We start from the raw sequence: 26,995 nt of genomic DNA on the forward strand, positions 1-26,995 counted from the left end.
AGTCTGCTGCTGGACAGCCAGCAGCAGCAGCAGCAGGAGAGGTAATTAATCAGCAACCCTCCTGCTAAGGGTAGACAGCTGCTCGTTCCACCCCCCCCGCCTTAATTGGTTCTCCTCCCTTCCAACGGTGTTGAGGCGGGTGGGAACAGCCGGGGGTTGAGGGTACTGTGCTAAAAGAGGTGGAGTTATGCAGATCTAAAACGCGTGGATTGCAGCAGCAGCAAGCCGAAAAGTGCAGGCATGTGAGGGATCTAGAGGTTGACAGCATGTCTTCTTAACGGGAGTCCAGGTGGCCATCTCCACAAATGGACTTTTCAGAATCCTTGGGTGGCACTGTAGTCGGAAACCAATTCTGGTTATCGCTTCTCGGCCTTTTGGCTAAGATCAAGTGTAGTGTCTGTTCTTATCAGTTTAATATCTGATACGTCCCCTATCTGGGGACCATATATTAAATGGATTTTTAGAACAGGGAGATGGAAAAAGAGCTTGCTCTGTCCACTCCACGCATTGACCTGGTATTGCAGTATCTCCAGGACCGGTGCACCCCTTCTTTAATGCAGTTTCTAAAATCAGAAAGAATTGAATTCAATGCTTTTTGTTCATTTTGCTTGTTTGTCGGATTTTGGGATGGACTCTTTGGCTTTGCTTTTCTTCTCCTCATTGGATTTTTCATGTTAAAAGTTGCAGAAGCCAGATGACAAGCTCATTTTGGTTCAACTTCAGCAACTGTGCATTGCATTGCCATGTAATGTAATGTAATGCAATGCTATCTATCTAGCTCTCCCTCTATACTTCCTTTAGGATAAACAGACATATTAGGCAAGCATTTTGGAGCTTTCACCTAAATAACTACAGGTGGTGAGATAAGCTGCACAATATAATTGACCTTTCAGTATATTGTTGCACACACACCATCTATTTAGCAAATGCCCTTGTTATCAACAGCAGCCTTTTAAACTCACCTGAGCTAACAGGTATGTGCGCTGGTTACTCTGCTGCGCTTAAAATTTCTTTTTTGGTTTGCTACAATGCCTTTTCTGAAACGTTGTCTCCCTCTGCTGGAACATTGACTTCTTTCATTTAATGCCTGCAGACTATAAAAGAGAAACCAACCCAAAGAGTTTGGTTGATTAGTCTGTGGCATTCTTTTAAACTGTTGCTTATGGCGGTCTCTGTGAGCTTCTCAGTGACATTCAGCCATCCAGGTATCCCGCCTGCAGTAGACGGAATGTGGCAATGGAACGCTGGCTGCGCGTGTCATAATAGGCTCTGAGCCTTTATATACCTGCGCACAGCAGCAGCCACCTTCAGTCTGCTGCTGGACAGCCAGCAGCAGCAGCAGCAGGAGAGGTAATTAATCAGCAACCCTCCTGCTAAGGGTAGACAGCTGCTCGTTCCACCCCCCCCCGCCTTAATTGGTTCTCCTCCCTTCCAACGGTGTTGAGGCGGGTGGGAACAGCCGGGGGTTGAGGGTACTGTGCTAAAAGAGGTGGAGTTATGCAGATCTAAAACGCGTGGATTGCAGCAGCAGCAAGCCGAAAAGTGCAGGCATGTGAGGGATCTAGAGGTTGACAGCATGTCTTCTTAACGGGAGTCCAGGTGGCCATCTCCACAAATGGACTTTTCAGAATCCTTGGGTGGCACCGTAGTCGGAAACCAATTCTGGTTATCGCTTCTCGGCCTTTTGGCTAAGATCAAGTGTAGTATCTGTTCTTATCAGTTTAATATCTGATACGTCCCCTATCTGGGGACCATATATTAAATGGATTTTTAGAACAGGGAGATGGAAAAAGAGCTTGCTCTGTCCACTCCACGCATTGACCTGGTATTGCAGTATCTCCAGGACCGGTGCACCCCTTCTTTAATGCAGTTTCTAAAATCAGAAAGAATTGAATTCAATGCTTTTTGTTCATTTTGCTTGTTTGTCGGATTTTGGGATGGACTCTTTGGCTTTGCTTTTCTTCTCCTCATTGGATTTTTCATCTTAAAAGTTGCAGAAGCCAGATGACAAGCTCATTTTGGTTCAACTTCAGCAACTGTGCATTGCATTGCCATGTAATGTAATGTAATGCAATGCTATCTATCTAGCTCTCCCTCTATACTTCCTTTTGGATAAACAGACATATTAGGCAAGCATTTTGGAGCTTTCACCTAAATAACTACAGGTGGTGAGATAAGCTGCACAATATAATTGACCTTTCAGTATATTGTTGCACACACACCATCTATTTAGCAAATGCCCTTGTTATCAACAGCAGCCTTTTAAACTCACCTGAGCTAACAGGTATGTGAGCTGGTTACTCTGCTGCGCTTAAAATTTCTTTTTTGGTTTGCTACAATGCCTTTTCTGAAACGTTGTCTCCCTCTGCTGGAACACTGACTTCTTTCATTTAATGCCTGCAGACTATAAAAGAGAAACCAACCCAAAAAGTTTGGTTGATTAGTCTGTGGCATTCTTTTAAACTGTTGCTTATGGCGGTCTCTGTGAGCTTCTCAGTGACATTCAGCCATCCAGGTATCCCGCCTGCAGTAGACGGAATGTGGCAATGGAACGCTGGCTGCGCGTGTCATAATAGGCTCTGAGCCTTTATATACCTGCGCACAGCAGCAGCCACCTTCAGTCTGCTGCTGGACAGCCAGCAGCAGCAGCAGCAGGAGAGGTAATTAATCAGCAACCCTCCTGCTAAGGGTAGACAGCTGCTCGTTCCACCCCCCCCCCCGCCTTAATTGGTTCTCCTCCCTTCCAACGGTGTTGAGGCGGGTGGGAACAGCCGGGGGTTGAGGGTACTGTGCTAAAAGAGGTGGAGTTATGCAGATTTAAAACGCGTGGATTGCAGCAGCAGCAAGCCGAAAAGTGCAGGCATGTGAGGGATCTAGAGGTTGACAGCATGTCTTCTTAACGGGAGTCCAGGTGGCCATCTCCACAAATGGACTTTTCAGAATCCTTGGGTGGCACCGTAGTCGGAAACCAATTCTGGTTATCGCTTCTCGGCCTTTTGGCTAAGATCAAGTGTAGTATCTTTCGAAAAGGCGGTTTTGAATGTTGGCCGCCCTAGTAGATTAATACATTATGCACACTGGGGTTTAGGCGCTTGTTAGTACGCCAGGTGGCTAATATAGTCATCTGGTGGAAAGCATGGCCCCCCAGGATCGACGCCATTGGGCCGGGGAAGATCGAAAGCCCGAAGTGTGAAGTGCCCCAGGAGTGGTGACCCTGGGGTGCCTTAACTCACTGGGATTGGGAACCCCACTTGAGTTTATGGCACATTTGCACAAGCACTTCAAATTTTCTTTCTTCGCACACACCCTTATTCCGGGCCTTCTGGCCTTAGGATGGGGAATTTTTCAATTCCCGGTCGAAGGTCCGGGCAGTATTATACTGTGAAACCTTCACTATTTATTTAATTTCTTTGTCACTGTGTGTCCACTTATTCACGTGTGTCACGTCCTACTAGGATTTTGTCGGGATGCGGTTCCCTTACGGGTTCCTCTCTTGGCAGGTCTAGGGGGGGAGTGTGTGGCCATCAGGTTCCGCTCCCCCCTGAACCCCCCTGGCTCTCCTCTTTCGGGAGGAGAGCATTGTTGGCTCCCCTCTTCCGGGAGGGGAGCACAGTCTTTGGCTCCCAGTGCCTTGCTCGGGTGAGAACTCGGGCAGGTGCTGGGGGTAAGATTGGGTCGCCTCTGGCTTCGGCTGGAGGTGGCTTTTTGTCCCTGTTCCTCGCTGTGGCCTTTTGGCTCGGAGGGACGGGGAATGGTTTGGGGGACCCTTCTCCTTTTGGAGAGGGTTTCAAGAAGACCAGCATCCTAGTGCACTTTTTTTGTGGCACTTGTCACTTTTTTAAGCGCACTCGGGTTTTGTACACGAATTCGGGCTTTCGATAAAAAAAAAAATCTGTTCTTATCAGTTTAATATCTGATACGTCCCCTATCTGGGGACCATATATTAAATGGATTTTTAGAACAGGGAGATGGAAAAAGAGCTTGCTCTGTCCACTCCACGCATTGACCTGGTATTGCAGTATCTCCAGGACCGGTGCACCCCTTCTTTAATGCAGTTTCTAAAATCAGAAAGAATTGAATTCAATGCTTTTTGTTCATTTTGCTTGTTTGTCGGATTTTGGGATGGACTCTTTGGCTTTGCTTTTCTTCTCCTCATTGGATTTTTCATGTTAAAAGTTGCAGAAGCCAGATGACAAGCTCATTTTGGTTCAACTTCAGCAACTGTGCATTGCATTGCCATGTAATGTAATGTAATGCAATGCTATCTATCTAGCTCTCCCTCTATACTTCCTTTTGGATAAACAGACATATTAGGCAAGCATTTTGGAGCTTTCACCTAAATAACTACAGGTGGTGAGATAAGCTGCACAATATAATTGACCTTTCAGTATATTGTTGCACACACACCATCTATTTAGCAAATGCCCTTGTTATCAATAGCAGCCTTTTAAACTCACCTGAGCTAACAGGTATGTGAGCTGGTTACTCTGCTGCGCTTAAAATTTCTTTTTTGGTTTGCTACAATGCCTTTTCTGAAACGTTGTCTCCCTCTGCTGGAACACTGACTTCTTTCATTTAATGCCTGCAGACTATAAAAGAGAAACCAACCCAAAAAGTTTGGTTGATTAGTCTGTGGCATTCTTTTAAACTGTTGCTTATGGCGGTCTCTGTGAGCTTCTCAGTGACATTCAGCCATCCAGGTATCCCGCCTGCAGTAGATGGAATGTGGCAATGGAACGCTGGCTGCGCGTGTCATAATAGGCTCTGATCCTTTATATACCTGCGCACAGCAGCAGCCACCTTCAGTCTGCTGCTGGACAGCCAGCAGCAGCAGCAGCAGGAGAGGTAATTAATCAGCAACCCTCCTGCTAAGGGTAGACAGCTGCTCGTTCCACCCCCCCCCCGCCTTAATTGGTTCTCCTCCCTTCCAACGGTGTTGAGGCGGGTGGGAACAGCCGGGGGTTGAGGGTACTGTGCTAAAAGAGGTGGAGTTATGCAGATCTAAAACGCGTGGATTGCAGCAGCAGCAAGCCGAAAAGTGCAGGCATGTGAGGGATCTAGAGGTTGACAGCATGTCTTCTTAACGGGAGTCCAGGTGGCCATCTCCACAAATGGACTTTTCAGAATCCTTGGGTGGCACCGTAGTCGGAAACCAATTCTGGTTATCGCTTCTCGGCCTTTTGGCTAAGATCAAGTGTAGTATCTGTTCTTATCAGTTTAATATCTGATACGTCCCCTATCTGGGGACCATATATTAAATGGATTTTTAGAACAGGGAGATGGAAAAAGAGCTTGCTCTGTCCACTCCACGCATTGACCTGGTATTGCAGTATCTCCAGGACCGGTGCACCCCTTCTTTAATGCAGTTTCTAAAATCAGAAAGAATTGAATTCAATGCTTTTTGTTCATTTTGCTTGTTTGTCGGATTTTGGGATGGACTCTTTGGCTTTGCTTTTCTTCTCCTCATTGGATTTTTCATGTTAAAAGTTGCAGAAGCCAGATGACAAGCTCATTTTGGTTCAACTTCAGCAACTGTGCATTGCATTGCCATGTAATGTAATGTAATGCAATGCTATCTATCTAGCTCTCCCTCTATACTTCCTTTTGGATAAACAGACATATTAGGCAAGCATTTTGGAGCTTTCACCTAAATAACTACAGGTGGTGAGATAAGCTGCACAATATAATTGACCTTTCAGTATATTGTTGCACACACACCATCTATTTAGCAAATGCCCTTGTTATCAACAGCAGCCTTTTAAACTCACCTGAGCTAACAGGTATGTGAGCTGGTTACTCTGCTGCGCTTAAAATTTCTTTTTTGGTTTGCTACAATGCCTTTTCTGAAACGTTGTCTCCCTCTGCTGGAACACTGACTTCTTTCATTTAATGCCTGCAGACTATAAAAGAGAAACCAACCCAAAAAGTTTGGTTGATTAGTCTGTGGCATTCTTTTAAACTGTTGCTTATGGCGGTCTCTGTGAGCTTCTCAGTGACATTCAGCCATCCAGGTATCCCGCCTGCAGTAGACGGAATGTGGCAATGGAACGCTGGCTGCGCGTGTCATAATAGGCTCTGAGCCTTTATATACCTGCGCACAGCAGCAGCCACCTTCAGTCTGCTGCTGGACAGCCAGCAGCAGCAGCAGCAGGAGAGGTAATTAATCAGCAACCCTCCTGCTAAGGGTAGACAGCTGCTCGTTCCACCCCCCCCCCGCCTTAATTGGTTCTCCTCCCTTCCAACGGTGTTGAGGCGGGTGGGAACAGCCGGGGGTTGAGGGTACTGTGCTAAAAGAGGTGGAGTTATGCAGATCTAAAACGCGTGGATTGCAGCAACAGCAAGCCGAAAAGTGCAGGCATGTGAGGGATCTAGAGGTTGACAGCATGTCTTCTTAACGGGAGTCCAGGTGGCCATCTCCACAAATGGACTTTTCAGAATCCTTGGGTGGCACCGTAGTCGGAAACCAATTCTGGTTATCGCTTCTCGGCCTTTTGGCTAAGATCAAGTGTAGTATCTGTTCTTATCAGTTTAATATCTGATACGTCCCCTATCTGGGGACCATATATTAAATGGATTTTTAGAACAGGGAGATGGAAAAAGAGCTTGCTCTGTCCACTCCACGCATTGACCTGGTATTGCAGTATCTCCAGGACCGGTGCACCCCTTCTTTAATGCAGTTTCTAAAATCAGAAAGAATTGAATTCAATGCTTTTTGTTCATTTTGCTTGTTTGTCGGATTTTGGGATGGACTCTTTGGCTTTGCTTTTCTTCTCCTCATTGGATTTTTCATGTTAAAAGTTGCAGAAGCCAGATGACAAGCTCATTTTGGTTCAACTTCAGCAACTGTGCATTGCATTGCCATGTAATGTAATGTAATGCAATGCTATCTAGCTAGCTCTCCCTCTATACTTCCTTTTGGATAAACAGACATATTAGGCAAGCATTTTGGAGCTTTCACCTAAATAACTACAGGTGGTGAGATAAGCTGCACAATATAATTGACCTTTCAGTATATTGTTGCACACACACCATCTATTTAGCAAATGCCCTTGTTATCAACAGCAGCCTTTTAAACTCACCTGAGCAAACAGGTATGTGAGCTGTTTACTCTGCTGCGCTTAAAATTTCTTTTTTGGTTTGCTACAATGCCTTTTCTGAAACGTTGTCTCCCTCTGCTGGAACACTGACTTCTTTCATTTAATGCCTGCAGACTATAAAAGAGAAACCAACCCAAAAAGTTTGGTTGATTAGTCTGTGGCATTCTTTTAAACTGTTGCTTATGGCGGTCTCTGTGAGCTTCTCAGTGACATTCAGCCATCCAGGTATCCCGCCTGCAGTAGACGGAATGTGGCAATGGAACGCTGGCTGCGCGTGTCATAATAGGCTCTGAGCCTTTATATACCTGCGCACAGCAGCAGCCACCTTCAGTCTGCTGCTGGACAGCCAGCAGCAGCAGCAGCAGGAGAGGTAATTAATCAGCAACCCTCCTGCTAAGGGTAGACAGCTGCTCGTTCCACCCCCCCCCCCGCCTTAATTGGTTCTCCTCCCTTCCAACGGTGTTGAGGCGGGTGGGAACAGCCGGGGGTTGAGGGTACTGTGCTAAAAGAGGTGGAGTTATGCAGATCTAAAACGCGTGGATTGCAGCAGCAGCAAGCCGAAAAGTGCAGGCATGTGAGGGATCTAGAGGTTGACAGCATGTCTTCTTAACGGGAGTCCAGGTGGCCATCTCCACAAATGGACTTTTCAGAATCCTTGGGTGGCACCGTAGTCGGAAACCAATTCTGGTTATCGCTTCTCGGCCTTTTGGCTAAGATCAAGTGTAGTATCTGTTCTTATCAGTTTAATATCTGATACGTCCCCTATCTGGGGACCATATATTAAATGGATTTTTAGAACAGGGAGATGGAAAAAGAGCTTGCTCTGTCCACTCCACGCATTGACCTGGTATTGCAGTATCTCCAGGACCGGTGTACCCCTTCTTTAATGCAGTTTCTAAAATCAGAAAGAATTGAATTCAATGCTTTTTGTTCATTTTGCTTGTTTGTCGGATTTTGGGATGGACTCTTTGGCTTTGCTTTTCTTCTCCTCATTGGATTTTTCATGTTAAAAGTTGCAGAAGCCAGATGACAAGCTCATTTTGGTTCAACTTCAGCAACTGTGCATTGCATTGCCATGTAATGTAATGTAATGCAATGCTATCTATCTAGCTCTCCCTCTATACTTCCTTTTGGATAAACAGACATATTAGGCAAGCATTTTGGAGCTTTCACCTAAATAACTACAGGTGGTGAGATAAGCTGCACAATATAATTGACCTTTCAGTATATTGTTGCACACACACCATCTATTTAGCAAATGCCCTTGTTATCAACAGCAGCCTTTTAAACTCACCTGAGCTAACAGGTATGTGAGCTGGTTACTCTGCTGCGCTTAAAATTTCTTTTTTGGTTTGCTACAATGCCTTTTCTGAAACGTTGTCTCCCTCTGCTGGAACACTGACTTCTTTCATTTAATGCCTGCAGACTATAAAAGAGAAACCAACCCAAAAAGTTTGGTTGATTAGTCTGTGGCATTCTTTTAAACTGTTGCTTATGGCGGTCTCTGTGAGCTTCTCAGTGACATTCAGCCATCCAGGTATCCCGCCTGCAGTAGACGGAATGTGGCAATGGAACGCTGGCTGCGCGTGTCATAATAGGCTCTGAGCCTTTATATACCTGCGCACAGCAGCAGCCACCTTCAGTCTGCTGCTGGACAGCCAGCAGCAGCAGGAGAGGTAATTAATCAGCAACCCTCCTGCTAAGGGTAGACAGCTGCTCGTTCCACCCCCCCCCCCGCCTTAATTGGTTCTCCTCCCTTCCAACGGTGTTGAGGCGGGTGGGAACAGCCGGGGGTTGAGGGTACTGTGCTAAAAGAGGTGGAGTTATGCAGATCTAAAACGCGTGGATTGCAGCAGCAGCAAGCCGAAAAGTGCAGGCATGTGAGGGATCTAGAGGTTGACAGCATGTCTTCTTAACGGGAGTCCAGGTGGCCATCTCCACAAATGGACTTTTCAGAATCCTTGGGTGGCACCGTAGTCGGAAACCAATTCTGGTTATCGCTTCTCGGCCTTTTGGCTAAGATCAAGTGTAGTATCTGTTCTTATCAGTTTAATATCTGATACGTCCCCTATCTGGGGACCATATATTAAATGGATTTTTAGAACAGGGAGATGGAAAAAGAGCTTGCTCTGTCCACTCCACGCATTGACCTGGTATTGCAGTATCTCCAGGACCGGTGCACCCCTTCTTTAATGCAGTTTCTAAAATCAGAAAGAATTGAATTCAATGCTTTTTGTTCATTTTGCTTGTTTGTCGGATTTTGGGATGGACTCTTTGGCTTTGCTTTTCTTCTCCTCATTGGATTTTTCATGTTAAAAGTTGCAGAAGCCAGATGACAAGCTCATTTTGGTTCAACTTCAGCAACTGTGCATTGCATTGCCATGTAATGTAATGTAATGCAATGCTATCTATCTAGCTCTCCCTCTATACTTCCTTTTGGATAAACAGACATATTAGGCAAGCATTTTGGAGCTTTCACCTAAATAACTACAGGTGGTGAGATAAGCTGCACAATATAATTGACCTTTCAGTATATTGTTGCACACACACCATCTATTTAGCAAATGCCCTTGTTATCAACAGCAGCCTTTTAAACTCACCTGAGCTAACAGGTATGTGAGCTGGTTACTCTGCTGCGCTTAAAATTTCTTTTTTGGTTTGCTACAATGCCTTTTCTGAAACGTTGTCTCCCTCTGCTGGAACACTGACTTCTTTCATTTAATGCCTGCAGACTATAAAAGAGAAACCAACCCAAAAAGTTTGGTTGATTAGTCTGTGGCATTCTTTTAAACTGTTGCTTATGGCGGTCTCTGTGAGCTTCTCAGTGACATTCAGCCATCCAGGTATCCCGCCTGCAGTAGACGGAATGTGGCAATGGAACGCTGGCTGCGCGTGTCAAAATAGGCTCTGAGCCTTTATATACCTGCGCACAGCAGCAGCCACCTTCAGTCTGCTGCTGGACAGCCAGCAGCAGCAGCAGCAGGAGAGGTAATTAATCAGCAACCCTCCTGCTAAGGGTAGACAGCTGCTCGTTCCACCCCCCCCCGCCTTAATTGGTTCTCCTCCCTTCCAACGGTGTTGAGGCGGGTGGGAACAGCCGGGGGTTGAGGGTACTGTGCTAAAAGAGGTGGAGTTATGCAGATCTAAAACGCGTGGATTGCAGCAGCAGCAAGCCGAAAAGTGCAGGCATGTGAGGGATCTAGAGGTTGACAGCATGTCTTCTTAACGGGAGTCCAGGTGGCCATCTCCACAAATGAACTTTTCAGAATCCTTGGGTGGCACCGTAGTCGGAAACCAATTCTGGTTATCGCTTCTCGGCCTTTTGGCTAAGATCAAGTGTAGTATCTGTTCTTATCAGTTTAATATCTGATACGTCCCCTATCTGGGGACCATATATTAAATGGATTTTTAGAACAGGGAGATGGAAAAAGAGCTTGCTCTGTCCACTCCACGCATTGACCTGGTATTGCAGTATCTCCAGGACCGGTGCACCCCTTCTTTAATGCAGTTTCTAAAATCAGAAAGAATTGAATTCAATGCTTTTTGTTCATTTTGCTTGTTTGTCGGATTTTGGGATGGACTCTTTGGCTTTGCTTTTCTTCTCCTCATTGGATTTTTCATGTTAAAAGTTGCAGAAGCCAGATGACAAGCTCATTTTGGTTCAACTTCAGCAACTGTGCATTGCATTGCCATGTAATGTAATGTAATGCAATGCTATCTATCTAGCTCTCCCTCTATACTTCCTTTTGAATAAACAGACATATTAGGCAAGCATTTTGGAGCTTTCACCTAAATAACTACAGGTGGTGAGATAAGCTGCACAATATAATTGACCTTTCAGTATATTGTTGCACACACACCATCTATTTAGCAAATGCCCTTGTTATCAATAGCAGCCTTTTAAACTCACCTGAGCTAACAGGTATGTGAGCTGGTTACTCTGCTGCGCTTAAAATTTCTTTTTTGGTTTGCTACAATGCCTTTTCTGAAACGTTGTCTCCCTCTGCTGGAACACTGACTTCTTTCATTTAATGCCTGCAGACTATAAAAGAGAAACCAACCCAAAAAGTTTGGTTGATTAGTCTGTGGCATTCTTTTAAACTGTTGCTTATGGCGGTCTCTGTGAGCTTCTCAGTGACATTCAGCCATCCAGGTATCCCGCCTGCAGTAGATGGAATGTGGCAATGGAACGCTGGCTGCGCGTGTCATAATAGGCTCTGATCCTTTATATACCTGCGCACAGCAGCAGCCACCTTCAGTCTGCTGCTGGACAGCCAGCAGCAGCAGCAGCAGGAGAGGTAATTAATCAGCAACCCTCCTGCTAAGGGTAGACAGCTGCTCGTTCCACCCCCCCCCCGCCTTAATTGGTTCTCCTCCCTTCCAACGGTGTTGAGGCGGGTGGGAACAGCCGGGGGTTGAGGGTACTGTGCTAAAAGAGGTGGAGTTATGCAGATCTAAAACGCGTGGATTGCAGCAGCAGCAAGCCGAAAAGTGCAGGCATGTGAGGGATCTAGAGGTTGACAGCATGTCTTCTTAACGGGAGTCCAGGTGGCCATCTCCACAAATGGACTTTTCAGAATCCTTGGGTGGCACCGTAGTCGGAAACCAATTCTGGTTATCGCTTCTCGGCCTTTTGGCTAAGATCAAGTGTAGTATCTGTTCTTATCAGTTTAATATCTGATACGTCCCCTATCTGGGGACCATATATTAAATGGATTTTTAGAACAGGGAGATGGAAAAAGAGCTTGCTCTGTCCACTCCACGCATTGACCTGGTATTGCAGTATCTCCAGGACCGGTGCACCCCTTCTTTAATGCAGTTTCTAAAATCAGAAAGAATTGAATTCAATGCTTTTTGTTCATTTTGCTTGTTTGTCGGATTTTGGGATGGACTCTTTGGCTTTGCTTTTCTTCTCCTCATTGGATTTTTCATGTTAAAAGTTGCAGAAGCCAGATGACAAGCTCATTTTGGTTCAACTTCAGCAACTGTGCATTGCATTGCCATGTAATGTAATGTAATGCAATGCTATCTATCTAGCTCTCCCTCTATACTTCCTTTTGGATAAACAGACATATTAGGCAAGCATTTTGGAGCTTTCACCTAAATAACTACAGGTGGTGAGATAAGCTGCACAATATAATTGACCTTTCAGTATATTGTTGCACACACACCATCTATTTAGCAAATGCCCTTGTTATCAACAGCAGCCTTTTAAACTCACCTGAGCTAACAGGTATGTGAGCTGGTTACTCTGCTGCGCTTAAAATTTCTTTTTTGGTTTGCTACAATGCCTTTTCTGAAACGTTGTCTCCCTCTGCTGGAACACTGACTTCTTTCATTTAATGCCTGCAGACTATAAAAGAGAAACCAACCCAAAAAGTTTGGTTGATTAGTCTGTGGCATTCTTTTAAACTGTTGCTTATGGCGGTCTCTGTGAGCTTCTCAGTGACATTCAGCCATCCAGGTATCCCGCCTGCAGTAGACGGAATGTGGCAATGGAACGCTGGCTGCGCGTGTCATAATAGGCTCTGAGCCTTTATATACCTGCGCACAGCAGCAGCCACCTTCAGTCTGCTGCTGGACAGCCAGCAGCAGCAGCAGCAGGAGAGGTAATTAATCAGCAACCCTCCTGCTAAGGGTAGACAGCTGCTCGTTCCACCCCCCCCCCGCCTTAATTGGTTCTCCTCCCTTCCAACGGTGTTGAGGCGGGTGGGAACAGCCGGGGGTTGAGGGTACTGTGCTAAAAGAGGTGGAGTTATGCAGATCTAAAACGCGTGGATTGCAGCAACAGCAAGCCGAAAAGTGCAGGCATGTGAGGGATCTAGAGGTTGACAGCATGTCTTCTTAACGGGAGTCCAGGTGGCCATCTCCACAAATGGACTTTTCAGAATCCTTGGGTGGCACCGTAGTCGGAAACCAATTCTGGTTATCGCTTCTCGGCCTTTTGGCTAAGATCAAGTGTAGTATCTGTTCTTATCAGTTTAATATCTGATACGTCCCCTATCTGGGGACCATATATTAAATGGATTTTTAGAACAGGGAGATGGAAAAAGAGCTTGCTCTGTCCACTCCACGCATTGACCTGGTATTGCAGTATCTCCAGGACCGGTGCACCCCTTCTTTAATGCAGTTTCTAAAATCAGAAAGAATTGAATTCAATGCTTTTTGTTCATTTTGCTTGTTTGTCGGATTTTGGGATGGACTCTTTGGCTTTGCTTTTCTTCTCCTCATTGGATTTTTCATGTTAAAAGTTGCAGAAGCCAGATGACAAGCTCATTTTGGTTCAACTTCAGCAACTGTGCATTGCATTGCCATGTAATGTAATGTAATGCAATGCTATCTAGCTAGCTCTCCCTCTATACTTCCTTTTGGATAAACAGACATATTAGGCAAGCATTTTGGAGCTTTCACCTAAATAACTACAGGTGGTGAGATAAGCTGCACAATATAATTGACCTTTCAGTATATTGTTGCACACACACCATCTATTTAGCAAATGCCCTTGTTATCAACAGCAGCCTTTTAAACTCACCTGAGCAAACAGGTATGTGAGCTGTTTACTCTGCTGCGCTTAAAATTTCTTTTTTGGTTTGCTACAATGCCTTTTCTGAAACGTTGTCTCCCTCTGCTGGAACACTGACTTCTTTCATTTAATGCCTGCAGACTATAAAAGAGAAACCAACCCAAAAAGTTTGGTTGATTAGTCTGTGGCATTCTTTTAAACTGTTGCTTATGGCGGTCTCTGTGAGCTTCTCAGTGACATTCAGCCATCCAGGTATCCCGCCTGCAGTAGACGGAATGTGGCAATGGAACGCTGGCTGCGCGTGTCATAATAGGCTCTGAGCCTTTATATACCTGCGCACAGCAGCAGCCACCTTCAGTCTGCTGCTGGACAGCCAGCAGCAGCAGCAGCAGGAGAGGTAATTAATCAGCAACCCTCCTGCTAAGGGTAGACAGCTGCTCGTTCCACCCCCCCCCCCGCCTTAATTGGTTCTCCTCCCTTCCAACGGTGTTGAGGCGGGTGGGAACAGCCGGGGGTTGAGGGTACTGTGCTAAAAGAGGTGGAGTTATGCAGATCTAAAACGCGTGGATTGCAGCAGCAGCAAGCCGAAAAGTGCAGGCATGTGAGGGATCTAGAGGTTGACAGCATGTCTTCTTAACGGGAGTCCAGGTGGCCATCTCCACAAATGGACTTTTCAGAATCCTTGGGTGGCACCGTAGTCGGAAACCAATTCTGGTTATCGCTTCTCGGCCTTTTGGCTAAGATCAAGTGTAGTATCTGTTCTTATCAGTTTAATATCTGATACGTCCCCTATCTGGGGACCATATATTAAATGGATTTTTAGAACAGGGAGATGGAAAAAGAGCTTGCTCTGTCCACTCCACGCATTGACCTGGTATTGCAGTATCTCCAGGACCGGTGTACCCCTTCTTTAATGCAGTTTCTAAAATCAGAAAGAATTGAATTCAATGCTTTTTGTTCATTTTGCTTGTTTGTCGGATTTTGGGATGGACTCTTTGGCTTTGCTTTTCTTCTCCTCATTGGATTTTTCATGTTAAAAGTTGCAGAAGCCAGATGACAAGCTCATTTTGGTTCAACTTCAGCAACTGTGCATTGCATTGCCATGTAATGTAATGTAATGCAATGCTATCTATCTAGCTCTCCCTCTATACTTCCTTTTGGATAAACAGACATATTAGGCAAGCATTTTGGAGCTTTCACCTAAATAACTACAGGTGGTGAGATAAGCTGCACAATATAATTGACCTTTCAGTATATTGTTGCACACACACCATCTATTTAGCAAATGCCCTTGTTATCAACAGCAGCCTTTTAAACTCACCTGAGCTAACAGGTATGTGAGCTGGTTACTCTGCTGCGCTTAAAATTTCTTTTTTGGTTTGCTACAATGCCTTTTCTGAAACGTTGTCTCCCTCTGCTGGAACACTGACTTCTTTCATTTAATGCCTGCAGACTATAAAAGAGAAACCAACCCAAAAAGTTTGGTTGATTAGTCTGTGGCATTCTTTTAAACTGTTGCTTATGGCGGTCTCTGTGAGCTTCTCAGTGACATTCAGCCATCCAGGTATCCCGCCTGCAGTAGACGGAATGTGGCAATGGAACGCTGGCTGCGCGTGTCATAATAGGCTCTGAGCCTTTATATACCTGCGCACAGCAGCAGCCACCTTCAGTCTGCTGCTGGACAGCCAGCAGCAGCAGGAGAGGTAATTAATCAGCAACCCTCCTGCTAAGGGTAGACAGCTGCTCGTTCCACCCCCCCCCCCGCCTTAATTGGTTCTCCTCCCTTCCAACAGTGTTGAGGCGGGTGGGAACAGCCGGGGGTTGAGGGTACTGTGCTAAAAGAGGTGGAGTTATGCAGATCTAAAACGCGTGGATTGCAGCAGCAGCAAGCCGAAAAGTGCAGGCATGTGAGGGATCTAGAGGTTGACAGCATGTCTTCTTAACGGGAGTCCAGGTGGCCATCTCCACAAATGGACTTTTCAGAATCCTTGGGTGGCACCGTAGTCGGAAACCAATTCTGGTTATCGCTTCTCGGCCTTTTGGCTAAGATCAAGTGTAGTATCTGTTCTTATCAGTTTAATATCTGATACGTCCCCTATCTGGGGACCATATATTAAATGGATTTTTAGAACAGGGAGATGGAAAAAGAGCTTGCTCTGTCCACTCCACGCATTGACCTGGTATTGCAGTATCTCCAGGACCGGTGCACCCCTTCTTTAATGCAGTTTCTAAAATCAGAAAGAATTGAATTCAATGCTTTTTGTTCATTTTGCTTGTTTGTCGGATTTTGGGATGGACTCTTTGGCTTTGCTTTTCTTCTCCTCATTGGATTTTTCATGTTAAAAGTTGCAGAAGCCAGATGACAAGCTCATTTTGGTTCAACTTCAGCAACTGTGCATTGCATTGCCATGTAATGTAATGTAATGCAATGCTATCTATCTAGCTCTCCCTCTATACTTCCTTTTGGATAAACAGACATATTAGGCAAGCATTTTGGAGCTTTCACCTAAATAACTACAGGTGGTGAGATAAGCTGCACAATATAATTGACCTTTCAGTATATTGTTGCACACACACCATCTATTTAGCAAATGCCCTTGTTATCAACAGCAGCCTTTTAAACTCACCTGAGCTAACAGGTATGTGAGCTGGTTACTCTGCTGCGCTTAAAATTTCTTTTTTGGTTTGCTACAATGCCTTTTCTGAAACGTTGTCTCCCTCTGCTGGAACACTGACTTCTTTCATTTAATGCCTGCAGACTATAAAAGAGAAACCAACCCAAAAAGTTTGGTTGATTAGTCTGTGGCATTCTTTTAAACTGTTGCTTATGGCGGTCTCTGTGAGCTTCTCAGTGACATTCAGCCATCCAGGTATCCCGCCTGCAGTAGACGGAATGTGGCAATGGAACGCTGGCTGCGCGTGTCAAAATAGGCTCTGAGCCTTTATATACCTGCGCACAGCAGCAGCCACCTTCAGTCTGCTGCTGGACAGCCAGCAGCAGCAGCAGCAGGAGAGGTAATTAATCAGCAACCCTCCTGCTAAGGGTAGACAGCTGCTCGTTCCACCCCCCCCCGCCTTAATTGGTTCTCCTCCCTTCCAACGGTGTTGAGGCGGGTGGGAACAGCCGGGGGTTGAGGGTACTGTGCTAAAAGAGGTGGAGTTATGCAGATCTAAAACGCGTGGATTGCAGCAGCAGCAAGCCGAAAAGTGCAGGCATGTGAGGGATCTAGAGGTTGACAGCATGTCTTCTTAACGGGAGTCCAGGTGGCCATCTCCACAAATGAACTTTTCAGAATCCTTGGGTGGCACCGTAGTCGGAAACCAATTCTGGTTATCGCTTCTCGGCCTTTTGGCTAAGATCAAGTGTAGTATCTGTTCTTATCAGTTTAATATCTGATACGTCCCCTATCTGGGGACCATATATTAAATGGATTTTTAGAACAGGGAGATGGAAAAAGAGCTTGCTCTGTCCACTCCACGCATTGACCTGGTATTGCAGTATCTCCAGGACCGGTGCACCCCTTCTTTAATGCAGTTTCTAAAATCAGAAAGAATTGAATTCAATGCTTTTTGTTCATTTTGCTTGTTTGTCGGATTTTGGGATGGACTCTTTGGCTTTGCTTTTCTTCTCCTCATTGGATTTTTCATGTTAAAAGTTGCAGAAGCCAGATGACAAGCTCATTTTGGTTCAACTTCAGCAACTGTGCATTGCATTGCCATGTAATGTAATGTAATGCAATGCTATCTATCTAGCTCTCCCTCTATACTTCCTTTTGAATAAACAGACATATTAGGCAAGCATTTTGGAGCTTTCACCTAAATAACTACAGGTGGTGAGATAAGCTGCACAATATAATTGACCTTTCAGTATATTGTTGCACACACACCATCTATTTAGCAAATGCCCTTGTTATCAACAGCAGCCTTTTAAACTCACCTGAGCTAACAGGTATGTGAGCTGGTTACTCTGCTGCGCTTAAAATTTCTTTTTTGGTTTGCTACAATGCCTTTTCTGAAACGTTGTCTCCCTCTGCTGGAACACTGACTTCTTTCATTTAATGCCTGCAGACTATAAAAGAGAAACCAACCCAAAAAGTTTGGTTGATTAGTCTGTGGCATTCTTTTAAACTGTTGCTTATGGCGGTCTCTGTGAGCTTCTCAGTGACATTCAGCCATCCAGGTATCCCGCCTGCAGTAGACGGAATGTGGCAATGGAACGCTGGCTGCGCGTGTCATAATAGGCTCTGAGCCTTTATATACCTGCGCACAGCAGCAGCCACCTTCAGTCTGCTGCTGGACAGCCAGCAGCAGCAGCAGCAGGAGAGGTAATTAATCAGCAACCCTCCTGCTAAGGGTAGACAGCTGCTCGTTCCACCCCCCCCCCGCCTTAATTGGTTCTCCTCCCTTCCAACGGTGTTGAGGCGGGTGGGAACAGCCGGGGGTTGAGGGTACTGTGCTAAAAGAGGTGGAGTTATGCAGATCTAAAACGCGTGGATTGCAGCAGCAGCAAGCCGAAAAGTGCAGGCATGTGAGGGATCTAGAGGTTGACAGCATGTCTTCTTAACGGGAGTCCAGGTGGCCATCTCCACAAATGGACTTTTCAGAATTCTTGGGTGGCACCGTAGTCGGAAACCAATTCTGGTTATAGCTTCTCGGCCTTTTGGCTAAGATCAAGTGTAGTATCTGTTCTTATCAGTTTAATATCTGATACGTCCCCTATCTGGGGACCATATATTAAATGGATTTTTAGAACAGGGAGATGGAAAAAGAGCTTGCTCTGTCCACTCCACGCATTGACCTGGTATTGCAGTATCTCCAGGACCGGTGCACCTCTTCTTTAATGCAGTTTCTAAAATCAGAAAGAATTGAATTCAATGCTTTTTGTTCATTTTGCTTGTTTGTCGGATTTTGGGATGGACTCTTTGGCTTTGCTTTTCTTCTCCTCATTGGATTTTTCATGTTAAAAGTTGCAGAAGCCAGATGACAAGCTCATTTTGGTTCAACTTCAGCAACTGTGCATTGCATTGCCATGTAATGTAATGTAATGCAATGCTATCTATCTAGCTCTCCCTCTATACTTCCTTTTGGATAAACAGACATATTAGGCAAGCATTTTGGAGCTTTCACCTAAATAACTACAGGTGGTGAGATAAGCTGCACAATATAATTGACCTTTCAGTATATTGTTGCACACACACCATCTATTTAGCAAATGCCCTTGTTATCAACAGCAGCCTTTTAAACTCACCTGAGCTAACAGGTATGTGAGCTGGTTACTCTGCTGCGCTTAAAATTTCTTTTTTGGTTTGCTACAATGCCTTTTCTGAAACGTTGTCTCCCTCTGCTGGAACACTGACTTCTTTCATTTAATGCCTGCAGACTATAAAAGAGAAACCAACCCAAAAAGTTTGGTTGATTAGTCTGTGGCATTCTTTTAAACTGTTGCTTATGGCGGTCTCTGTGAGCTTCTCAGTGACATTCAGCCATCCAGGTATCCCGCCTGCAGTAGACGGAATGTGGCAATGGAACGCTGGCTGCGCGTGTCATAATAGGCTCTGAGCCTTTATATACCTGCGCACAGCAGCAGCCACCTTCAGTCTGCTGCTGGACAGCCAGCAGCAGCAGCAGCAGGAGAGGTAATTAATCAGCAACCCTCCTGCTAAGGGTAGACAGCTGCTCGTTCCACCCCCCCCCGCCTTAATTGGTTCTCCTCCCTTCCAACGGTGTTGAGGCGGGTGGGAACAGCCGGGGGTTGAGGGTACTGTGCTAAAAGAGGTGGAGTTATGCAGATCTAAAACGCGTGGATTGCAGCAGCAGCAAGCCGAAAAGTGCAGGCATGTGAGGGATCTAGAGGTTGACAGCATGTCTTCTTAACGGGAGTCCAGGTGGCCATCTCCACAAATGGACATTTCAGAATCCTTGGGTGGCACCGTAGTCGGAAACCAATTCTGGTTATCGCTTCTCGGCCTTTTGGCTAAGATCAAGTGTAGTATCTGTTCTTATCAGTTTAATATCTGATACGTCCCCTATCTGGGGACCATATATTAAATGGATTTTTAGAACAGGGAGATGGAAAAAGAGCTTGCTCTGTCCACTCCACGCATTGACCTGGTATTGCAGTATCTCCAGGACCGGTGCACCCCTTCTTTAATGCAGTTTCTAAAATCAGAAAGAATTGAATTCAATGCTTTTTGTTCATTTTGCTTGTTTGTCGGATTTTGGGATGGACTCTTTGGCTTTGCTTTTCTTCTCCTCATTGGATTTTTCATGTTAAAAGTTGCAGAAGCCAGATGACAAGCTCATTTTGGTTCAACTTCAGCAACTGTGCATTGCATTGCCATGTAATGTAATGTAATGCAATGCTATCTATCTAGCTCTCCCTCTATACTTCCTTTTGGATAAACAGACATATTAGGCAAGCATTTTGGAGCTTTCACCTAAATAACTACAGGTGGTGAGATAAGCTGCACAATATAATTGACCTTTCAGTATATTGTTGCACACACACCATCTATTTAGCAAATGCCCTTGTTATCAACAGCAGCCTTTTAAACTCACCTGAGCTAACAGGTATGTGAGCTGGTTACTCTGCTGCGCTTAAAATTTCTTTTTTGGTTTGCTACAATGCCTTTTCTGAAACGTTGTCTCCCTCTGCTGGAACACTGACTTCTTTCATTTAATGCCTGCAGACTATAAAAGAGAAACCAACCCAAAAAGTTTGGTTGATTAGTCTGTGGCATTCTTTTAAACTGTTGCTTATGGCGGTCTCTGTGAGCTTCTCAGTGACATTCAGCCATCCAGGTATCCCGCCTGCAGTAGACGGAATGTGGCAATGGAACGCTGGCTGCGCGTGTCATAATAGGCTCTGAGCCTTTATATACCTGCGCACAGCAGCAGCCACCTTCAGTCTGCTGCTGGACAGCCAGCAGCAGCAGCAGCAGGAGAGGTAATTAATCAGCAACCCTCCTGCTAAGGGTAGACAGCTGCTCGTTCCACCCCCCCCCCGCCTTAATTGGTTCTCCTCCCTTCCAACGGTGTTGAGGCGGGTGGGAACAGCCGGGGGTTGAGGGTACTGTGCTAAAAGAGGTGGAGTTATGCAGATCTAAAACGCGTGGATTGCAGCAGCAGCAAGCCGAAAAGTGCAGGCATGTGAGGGATCTAGAGGTTGACAGCATGTCTTCTTAACGGGAGTCCAGGTGGCCATCTCCACAAATGGACTTTTCAGAATTCTTGGGTGGCACCGTAGTCGGAAACCAATTCTGGTTATCGCTTCTCGGCCTTTTGGCTAAGATCAAGTGTAGTATCTGTTCTTATCAGTTTAATATCTGATACGTCCCCTATCTGGGGACCATATATTAAATGGATTTTTAGAACAGGGAGATGGAAAAAGAGCTTGCTCTGTCCACTCCACGCATTGACCTGGTATTGCAGTATCTCCAGGACCGGTGCACCTCTTCTTTAATGCAGTTTCTAAAATCAGAAAGAATTGAATTCAATGCTTTTTGTTCATTTTGCTTGTTTGTCGGATTTTGGGATGGACTCTTTGGCTTTGCTTTTCTTCTCCTCATTGGATTTTTCATGTTAAAAGTTGCAGAAGCCAGATGACAAGCTCATTTTGGTTCAACTTCAGCAACTGTGCATTGCATTGCCATGTAATGTAATGTAATGCAATGCTATCTATCTAGCTCTCCCTCTATACTTCCTTTTGGATAAACAGACATATTAGGCAAGCATTTTGGAGCTTTCACCTAAATAACTACAGGTGGTGAGATAAGCTGCACAATATAATTGACCTTTCAGTATATTGTTGCACACACACCATCTATTTAGCAAATGCCCTTGTTATCAACAGCAGCCTTTTAAACTCACCTGAGCTAACAGGTATGTGAGCTGGTTACTCTGCTGCGCTTAAAATTTCTTTTTTGGTTTGCTACAATGCCTTTTCTGAAACGTTGTCTCCCTCTGCTGGAACACTGACTTCTTTCATTTAATGCCTGCAGACTATAAAAGAGAAACCAACCCAAAAAGTTTGGTTGATTAGTCTGTGGCATTCTTTTAAACTGTTGCTTATGGCGGTCTCTGTGAGCTTCTCAGTGACATTCAGCCATCCAGGTATCCCGCCTGCAGTAGACGGAATGTGGCAATGGAACGCTGGCTGCGCGTGTCATAATAGGCTCTGAGCCTTTATATACCTGCGCACAGCAGCAGCCACCTTCAGTCTGCTGCTGGACAGCCAGCAGCAGCAGCAGCAGGAGAGGTAATTAATCAGCAACCCTCCTGCTAAGGGTAGACAGCTGCTCGTTCCACCCCCCCCCCCGCCTTAATTGGTTCTCCTCCCTTCCAACGGTGTTGAGGCGGGTGGGAACAGCCGGGGGTTGAGGGTACTGTGCTAAAAGAGGTGGAGTTATGCAGATCTAAAACGCGTGGATTGCAGCAGCAGCAAGCCGAAAAGTGCAGGCATGTGAGGGATCTAGAGGTTGACAGCATGTCTTCTTAACGGGAGTCCAGGTGGCCATCTCCACAAATGGACATTTCAGAATCCTTGGGTGGCACCGTAGTCGGAAACCAATTCTGGTTATCGCTTCTCGGCCTTTTGGCTAAGATCAAGTGTAGTATCTGTTCTTATCAGTTTAATATCTGATACGTCCCCTATCTGGGGACCATATATTAAATGGATTTTTAGAACAGGGAGATGGAAAAAGAGCTTGCTCTGTCCACTCCACGCATTGACCTGGTATTGCAGTATCTCCAGGACCGGTGCACCCCTTCTTTAATGCAGTTTCTAAAATCAGAAAGAATTGAATTCAATGCTTTTTGTTCATTTTGCTTGTTTGTCGGATTTTGGGATGGACTCTTTGGCTTTGCTTTTCTTCTCCTCATTGGATTTTTCATGTTAAAAGTTGCAGAAGCCAGATGACAAGCTCATTTTGGTTCAACTTCAGCAACTGTGCATTGCATTGCCATGTAATGTAATGTAATGCAATGCTATCTATCTAGCTCTCCCTCTATACTTCCTTTTGGATAAACAGACATATTAGGCAAGCATTTTGGAGCTTTCACCTAAATAACTACAGGTGGTGAGATAAGCTGCACAATATAATTGACCTTTCAGTATATTGTTGCACACACACCATCTATTTAGCAAATGCCCTTGTTATCAACAGCAGCCTTTTAAACTCACCTGAGCTAACAGGTATGTGAGCTGGTTACTCTGCTGCGCTTAAAATTTCTTTTTTGGTTTGCTACAATGCCTTTTCTGAAACGTTGTCTCCCTCTGCTGGAACACTGACTTCTTTCATTTAATGCCTGCAGACTATAAAAGAGAAACCAACCCAAAAAGTTTGGTTGATTAGTCTGTGGCATTCTTTTAAACTGTTGCTTATGGCGGTCTCTGTGAGCTTCTCAGTGACATTCAGCCATCCAGGTATCCCGCCTGCAGTAGACGGAATGTGGCAATGGAACGCTGGCTGCGCGTGTCATAATAGGCTCTGAGCCTTTATATACCTGCGCACAGCAGCAGCCACCTTCAGTCTGCTGCTGGACAGCCAGCAGCAGCAGCAGCAGGAGAGGTAATTAATCAGCAACCCTCCTGCTAAGGGTAGACAGCTGCTCGTTCCACCCCCCCCCCGCCTTAATTGGTTCTCCTCCCTTCCAACGGTGTTGAGGCGGGTGGGAACAGCCGGGGGTTGAGGGTACTGTGCTAAAAGAGGTGGAGTTATGCAGATCTAAAACGCGTGGATTGCAGCAGCAGCAAGCCGAAAAGTGCAGGCATGTGAGGGATCTAGAGGTTGACAGCATGTCTTCTTAACGGGAGTCCAGATGGCCATCTCCACAAATGGACTTTTCAGAATCCTTGGGTGGCACCGTAGTCGGAAACCAATTCTGGTTATCGCTTCTCGGCCTTTTGGCTAAGATCAAGTGTAGTATCTGTTCTTATCAGTTTAATATCTGATACGTCCCCTATCTGGGGACCATATATTAAATGGATTTTTAGAACAGGGAGATGGAAAAAGAGCTTGCTCTGTCCACTCCACGCATTGACCTGGTATTGCAGTATCTCCAGGACCGGTGCACCCCTTCTTTAATGCAGTTTCTAAAATCAGAAAGAATTGAATTCAATGCTTTTTGTTCATTTTGCTTGTTTGTCGGATTTTGGGATGGACTCTTTGGCTTTGCTTTTCTTCTCCTCATTGGATTTTTCATGTTAAAAGTTGCAGAAGCCAGATGACAAGCTCATTTTGGTTCAACTTCAGCAACTGTGCATTGCATTGCCATGTAATGTAATGTAATGCAATGCTATCTATCTAGCTCTCCCTCTATACTTCCTTTTGGATAAACAGACATATTAGGCAAGCATTTTGGAGCTTTCACCTAAATAACTACAGGTGGTGAGATAAGCTGCACAATATAATTGACCTTTCAGTATATTGTTGCACACACACCATCTATTTAGCAAATGCCCTTGTTATCAACAGCAGCCTTTTAAACTCACCTGAGCTAACAGGTATGTGAGCTGGTTACTCTGCTGCGCTTAAAATTTCTTTTTTGGTTTGCTACAATGCCTTTTCTGAAACGTTGTCTCCCTCTGCTGGAACACTGACTTCTTTCATTTAATGCCTGCAGACTATAAAAGAGAAACCAACCCAAAAAGTTTGGTTGATTAGTCTGTGGCATTCTTTTAAACTGTTGCTTATGGCGGTCTCTGTGAGCTTCTCAGTGACATTCAGCCATCCAGGTATCCCGCCTGCAGTAGACGGAATGTGGCAATGGAACGCTGGCTGCGCGTGTCATAATAGGCTCTGAGCCTTTATATACCTGCGCACAGCAGCAGCCACCTTCAGTCTGCTGCTGGACAGCCAGCAGCAGCAGCAGCAGGAGAGGTAATTAATCAGCAACCCTCCTGCTAAGGGTAGACAGCTGCTCGTTCCACCCCCCCCCCCGCCTTAATTGGTTCTCCTCCCTTCCAACAGTGTTGAGGCGGGTGGGAACAGCCGGGGGTTGAGGGTACTGTGCTAAAAGAGGTGGAGTTATGCAGATCTAAAACGCGTGGATTGCAGCAGCAGCAAGCCGAAAAGTGCAGGCATGTGAGGGATCTAGAGGTTGACAGCATGTCTTCTTAACGGGAGTCCAGGTGGCCATCTCCACAAATGGACTTTTCAGAATCCTTGGGTGGCACCGTAGTCGGAAACCAATTCTGGTTATCGCTTCTCGGCCTTTTGGCTGAGACCAAGTGCTTCACAGCAGGAGGTTTCAGTTGAAGGGTACTCAGGTACCCCTCTCCTTGGCCTGGCAGGATCGTCCACTTCGGTGGGCTTCACCTGCCTGCTGCTATTAGGGAGAGGGATTAGTCCTAGGGTAACGGGCAGCGATCCCCCAGCCTTCAGGTGCTTTATCACAAAGCTCTGAAGGCGCAGATTGCAGGCGGTTGCAATTTGCATTTTGTTGCGCCATACCATGGAGGTTGACCCCAACCTCGTGCCTCTATATGCGAGGCTCAAGAACACCATAAGGGTCCGCTTTACGGCTGGTGGTTCCGATATGCGGAATCTGGGATATGTAGTCCAGGACGTGCTTGAGAAACTGCTCCACGTCAGAACCAACGAAATCCTTTCTATCCAGGATTATCCTCGACGTGGAGACTATGATGTAACCTTTACTGGCGAAGGTATTTTCAAAGATGTTTTGTCCAGAGTTAAGTCGGTAGAAAATAGCCCTGGTCTAAAAGGGATTCAGATTATCGAGCACGTCCTGGATGAGGTAAAGATGGTGGTTGTGAAAATCTTCTCACCCTTCATAACAGCACCAGAGATTATTTCCTTTTTGTCAGTTTATTTTAAAAGTGTGAAATTGATTGGGAAAGTGTTGAATGAGTTTAACATCTGGACCTCAAAATGGAAGTTTTTAGTAAAATGTGAAAGAGACCCAAAATTCCCTGGAGGTGTGAGACTTCCTCCAGCTCGATTTAAAATAGGGCAAACTAATGGGGATTTTTTTTTCTCAGGAATGCCACTTTTCTGTAGGTATTGTGGTCTCTATGGGCACTCTAAGGATAGTTGTGGTGCCACTTGTAGAAATTGTGCCAGTACTGAACATGACACAAAGGAGTGCCCAAATGAAAAAAAATGCTCTTTTTGTCGGACACCTGGTCATTTCTATTTTTCTTGCCCTCACAGGTTCAGAGAGGATGAACAAAAACAAAAGGAGAAGTCCAAGACATCCGGGAATGGACGGGCCAATCAGACCACCCCTCAGGAGGAGGAACAGCAACCTGGAGCCTCGGGAGGTGATAAGGGCGCTTCGACTAGTAACAATCCCTCCGAGTCAATGACAGGTAACTCACAGGAGCCCAGGAGCTGGCTGAAAGACCATAAGGAGGCTAAAAGGAAGGCTGAGAAAGATCATAAAGGGGCGGTCGGTAAGGCCAAAAAAGAGCGCCAAAAGGCTGACACCGAGCCCAAAATTCCCACTGGGTCTCACGAGAGCGAGGGCGGTACGTGGCATTTGGTGAGGTCTCATAATAAGAAAAAGAATGGTTCCGTGGAGGTGGCTAATAGGGAGGAGATGGATACATCCCCTCACGGGGGTGTAGACTCTGGAATCCCGAGGTCCCGGGGCTCTGCTGCCCCAGGTGGGGCCCCGAACCTGGCTGCCTCCGGGGACTCTGAGGCTCCGCCATGTGCGCAGCCTGCCCCTGTGTTACGACCCTCTGCGGGTCAGCAGGGGAGTGCGGAGCCTCTCGGAGACCCACCTGACGAGGACCTAAATGGTCAGCCTATGGAGACCCAGTGTAACCTTTCTCTCAATATCCTTCCGAGCTACACCCCAGTAGCGTCGGGTCTTAATTTAAGTGAATGTTCCTTCTCCGATGATGAAGACTCTTTGATAACGGTGGATTCAGAAGAGGGCGTTGGTGAAAGTCCAAGTGGTCTGATCCGTCCATCGGATAGGTAAAGTCCAGTTTTTGTTTCTTCCTAACCATTTGTTATGATGGCTGACATTAGTGGTGTTTCCCTCAATGTGAGAGGCATAGGATCCAAGACCAGAAGAGCTACTGTTTTACATTTTTTAACCTGTTTTACAGCTTCTGTTTTCTTTTTACAAGAATGTCATATCCCTCATAAGATTTCTTACAAAAAATATAAGGAAGAGTGGAAACATGGTCCATCGGTCTGGTCTGGATCAAATGCAACCGGATCAGCCGGGGTAGCTATACTTTTTAAGGGAAATGTGTCTATTGATTTTATCCAAGATATTTTACCGGGTCGTATTCTTTTAGTTAAGGCTTTTATTGATGGGACAAGATGGCAGTTTTTAAATTTTTATGGGTCACCTGATAAAAATGAAAGGGCTGATATGCTGGAAATTTTACCTTTAT

The 26,995-nt window shown here is 45.6% G+C and overlaps 18 non-coding genes and 1 pseudogene across 18 annotated transcripts; all 19 read left to right on the forward strand.

The window, feature by feature from the left end:
* Window positions 1-358: 358 nt before the first annotated feature.
* Window positions 359-549, forward strand: LOC141232423 (U2 spliceosomal RNA). Its single transcript, XR_012298674.1, has one exon. It is a non-coding gene; the product is annotated as a U2 spliceosomal RNA (small nuclear RNA).
* A 1,119-nt stretch (window positions 550-1,668) lies between these two features.
* Window positions 1,669-1,859, forward strand: LOC141233010 (U2 spliceosomal RNA). Its single transcript, XR_012299178.1, has one exon. It is a non-coding gene; the product is annotated as a U2 spliceosomal RNA (small nuclear RNA).
* A 1,121-nt stretch (window positions 1,860-2,980) lies between these two features.
* LOC141232585 (U2 spliceosomal RNA) lies at window positions 2,981-3,072 on the forward strand (annotated as a pseudogene).
* A 789-nt stretch (window positions 3,073-3,861) lies between these two features.
* On the forward strand, window positions 3,862-4,044 carry LOC141232484 (U2 spliceosomal RNA). Its single transcript, XR_012298734.1, has one exon. It is a non-coding gene; the product is annotated as a U2 spliceosomal RNA (small nuclear RNA).
* A 1,120-nt stretch (window positions 4,045-5,164) lies between these two features.
* LOC141233011 (U2 spliceosomal RNA) lies at window positions 5,165-5,355 on the forward strand. Its single transcript, XR_012299179.1, has one exon. It is a non-coding gene; the product is annotated as a U2 spliceosomal RNA (small nuclear RNA).
* Window positions 5,356-6,475: 1,120 nt separating this feature from the next.
* On the forward strand, window positions 6,476-6,666 carry LOC141233012 (U2 spliceosomal RNA). The gene has a single exon (XR_012299180.1). It is a non-coding gene; the product is annotated as a U2 spliceosomal RNA (small nuclear RNA).
* A 1,121-nt stretch (window positions 6,667-7,787) lies between these two features.
* LOC141233106 (U2 spliceosomal RNA) lies at window positions 7,788-7,978 on the forward strand. The gene has a single exon (XR_012299269.1). It is a non-coding gene; the product is annotated as a U2 spliceosomal RNA (small nuclear RNA).
* A 1,115-nt stretch (window positions 7,979-9,093) lies between these two features.
* On the forward strand, window positions 9,094-9,284 carry LOC141233013 (U2 spliceosomal RNA). Its single transcript, XR_012299181.1, has one exon. It is a non-coding gene; the product is annotated as a U2 spliceosomal RNA (small nuclear RNA).
* Window positions 9,285-10,403: 1,119 nt separating this feature from the next.
* Window positions 10,404-10,594, forward strand: LOC141233014 (U2 spliceosomal RNA). The gene has a single exon (XR_012299182.1). It is a non-coding gene; the product is annotated as a U2 spliceosomal RNA (small nuclear RNA).
* Window positions 10,595-11,714: 1,120 nt separating this feature from the next.
* Window positions 11,715-11,905, forward strand: LOC141233015 (U2 spliceosomal RNA). Its single transcript, XR_012299183.1, has one exon. It is a non-coding gene; the product is annotated as a U2 spliceosomal RNA (small nuclear RNA).
* A 1,120-nt stretch (window positions 11,906-13,025) lies between these two features.
* On the forward strand, window positions 13,026-13,216 carry LOC141233016 (U2 spliceosomal RNA). The gene has a single exon (XR_012299184.1). It is a non-coding gene; the product is annotated as a U2 spliceosomal RNA (small nuclear RNA).
* Window positions 13,217-14,337: 1,121 nt separating this feature from the next.
* Window positions 14,338-14,528, forward strand: LOC141233107 (U2 spliceosomal RNA). Its single transcript, XR_012299270.1, has one exon. It is a non-coding gene; the product is annotated as a U2 spliceosomal RNA (small nuclear RNA).
* A 1,115-nt stretch (window positions 14,529-15,643) lies between these two features.
* On the forward strand, window positions 15,644-15,834 carry LOC141233017 (U2 spliceosomal RNA). The gene has a single exon (XR_012299185.1). It is a non-coding gene; the product is annotated as a U2 spliceosomal RNA (small nuclear RNA).
* A 1,119-nt stretch (window positions 15,835-16,953) lies between these two features.
* Window positions 16,954-17,144, forward strand: LOC141233018 (U2 spliceosomal RNA). The gene has a single exon (XR_012299186.1). It is a non-coding gene; the product is annotated as a U2 spliceosomal RNA (small nuclear RNA).
* A 1,120-nt stretch (window positions 17,145-18,264) lies between these two features.
* Window positions 18,265-18,455, forward strand: LOC141233062 (U2 spliceosomal RNA). The gene has a single exon (XR_012299227.1). It is a non-coding gene; the product is annotated as a U2 spliceosomal RNA (small nuclear RNA).
* Window positions 18,456-19,574: 1,119 nt separating this feature from the next.
* LOC141233019 (U2 spliceosomal RNA) lies at window positions 19,575-19,765 on the forward strand. The gene has a single exon (XR_012299187.1). It is a non-coding gene; the product is annotated as a U2 spliceosomal RNA (small nuclear RNA).
* Window positions 19,766-20,885: 1,120 nt separating this feature from the next.
* Window positions 20,886-21,076, forward strand: LOC141233063 (U2 spliceosomal RNA). The gene has a single exon (XR_012299228.1). It is a non-coding gene; the product is annotated as a U2 spliceosomal RNA (small nuclear RNA).
* A 1,121-nt stretch (window positions 21,077-22,197) lies between these two features.
* Window positions 22,198-22,388, forward strand: LOC141233022 (U2 spliceosomal RNA). The gene has a single exon (XR_012299189.1). It is a non-coding gene; the product is annotated as a U2 spliceosomal RNA (small nuclear RNA).
* Window positions 22,389-23,508: 1,120 nt separating this feature from the next.
* On the forward strand, window positions 23,509-23,699 carry LOC141233023 (U2 spliceosomal RNA). The gene has a single exon (XR_012299190.1). It is a non-coding gene; the product is annotated as a U2 spliceosomal RNA (small nuclear RNA).
* Window positions 23,700-26,995: the final 3,296 nt, after the last annotated feature.

The sequence above is a fragment of the Phyllobates terribilis genome, unplaced genomic scaffold, assembly GCF_046119375.1.
Source record: "Phyllobates terribilis strain yellow unplaced genomic scaffold, ASM4611937v1 Scaffold_540__1_contigs__length_1147954, whole genome shotgun sequence".
Lineage (NCBI taxonomy): Eukaryota > Metazoa > Chordata > Amphibia > Anura > Dendrobatidae > Phyllobates > Phyllobates terribilis.